This window comes from Apis dorsata, unplaced genomic scaffold (genome assembly GCF_000469605.1).
Source record: "Apis dorsata unplaced genomic scaffold, Apis dorsata 1.3 scaffold_137, whole genome shotgun sequence".
NCBI lineage: Eukaryota > Metazoa > Arthropoda > Insecta > Hymenoptera > Apidae > Apis > Apis dorsata.
Genome location: NW_006263429.1, coordinates 353527 through 355507, shown reverse-complemented (window position 1 = coordinate 355507; position 1981 = coordinate 353527). Strand labels below are relative to the sequence as shown.

The 1981-nt window shown below is 31.5% G+C and overlaps 1 long non-coding RNA gene across 1 annotated transcript; it reads right to left on the bottom strand.

Moving 5' to 3' along the window:
* Window positions 1-385: 385 nt before the first annotated feature.
* LOC116185244 lies at window positions 386-1975 on the bottom strand. The gene is made up of 2 exons (XR_004150045.1): window positions 655-1975; window positions 386-564 (listed from the first exon to the last, which is right to left on the bottom strand). It is a non-coding gene; the product is annotated as an uncharacterized LOC116185244 (long non-coding RNA).
* Window positions 1976-1981: the final 6 nt, after the last annotated feature.

Genomic DNA, 1981 nt, shown 5'->3' with positions numbered 1-1981 from the left:
CATTGCCATTCATGGACGGTGAACCGTATTCTATCTTCGTCTCTATCATCCCTCGTTGTTATAACATAAATATCGTTACACGATGAAGAATTTTTGAAAACACTGGTGAATCTCTTTTTTTGATGAATCACGAAGAGAATCGTGTTAACAATGCCAAGAGATGAGTTGAGATTTGACATTTTAGAAATTCAAATTCGAAATTTGACAAGGAACTCTCAAAGATCTCAGAAACCTAAAATGCTTATTTTATTCCTTTTATTCTTTTCTTTTTAAAGAAGAATTCTTGTATCAATTTTTGTTTATTTAAAACCTTACATAACAAATTTTGATTTGAGAAATTTTTTAAATTGTAGTAAGGCAATAATAAACATCTTTTAATATCTTACCTTGATGAAAGTGAAATTAAGTATTAATCAAGATAATATTATATAGGTTTCGAAGTTTCGAGTTTCCTATCCTCAATGGAAACGAGGATATGTCGTAAGAATCAACGAATCTTGGTGTTCCAATGAAGCAGGTAAAGTCCTGTACTCGATCCAAGCGCATATCGTAATCGTCATTTATCTGTACACAAACAGTCCGTGAAATTAATTACTAATTTAAAAGACACATGTATACGTATATGTCTATATTATTTATGTATATATCGCAAACCTTTCTTCTCGCTTTGTTTCTTAAATTCTCTCCTCAAATAATTTCGTCGATCATAAAAATATTTTATGAAATATATCGTCGCTCGTAAAATTCACTAGCTTAATTAGAACGTACATAAAGTTATCTCGATTGAGATCGACTTGGTGCGATCGTTTTTTTTATATTTTATCTTTTTTTTATACTATCCAAATATTATATTTACCAGAATAAGTCTATATATATATATATAGACTTCCTTCTATTCAGCCATTTCTCATCCTTTTTTTTTTTTATTTTTTTCCTCTTTTTGAAAACTTGTCTCATCTCGAACACAGACAGAATATTGACAAGACATTGTCGTGATAATTTAGCAGGAACTCGATATTTGAAAGTAACTGTGCTCTTCTATGCTATGATTACATGATTTATAGATGGATGTGAAAGAAATTATTCAAGGTAATGCTAAATTATCATTGTTATCTTAAACATGGTTCAATGAAGTAAATTGTAACTCGTTTGAGTTCTTGAGTTCTTTCTCGTTTCAGAGAATCAAAATGTCAATTGGATATGATTATTCTGTTCGGTTAAGAAGCCTCCTCTTCGAGCATCGACTCTCGTCACACTGTTCCACTTTTCAAAATATCCTCTCCTCCTCCCTCTCTCATTTTTCCTCCAACATTTGTTTTTACAGCTACTACTTAATATTTCGAAGATATGTGCAAATACATCATGCGGTGATAGATATACGTTAGTGTGAGAATTTATTCGTTTAAATGTTATTACTGGCAAGTGAATCGGGTGCATCGAGACCCGACTAAAAATATTCTGCGAATGTCTGCAGGGTGTTTGTTGATTATAACAAGGCCGCTCCAAGCTACTTACATACACACGTGATTCACTTGATCGTTTCCAAATCGCAAATTTTAAGCATCACTTCTATCGTTGTTCTTCCCTTTCCTCCATTCTTCTTTTATCCTCTTTCATTTTATGTATAATATATGTATATATATTTTTCCATGAAATGAGATTGTTGAATAATGAAGTAATCAATTAATCTAAATTTCCATAGAAAAAACTTGCGATTAATTATATAATTTCCTCTCACATCAGCGGCACATCATCAATTTATCATATTACTTTTTTTGTTTTTTTTTTTTCTTTTTAATATAACGTTTAAACGATTAATTAACGTGCTTCAGAATCAGACTTGTATCTTGGCGATTTGAACACAATGAAGTCTCGAAGAACGAAATTGCTTTTTTGGTCTCTTTGGTGGTAAACGATGCTTCTCCCGAACAATCGAAAAATTTTCAGCGTTCGTTAGCCGTGAAGCAGCCTTCGAAATTGT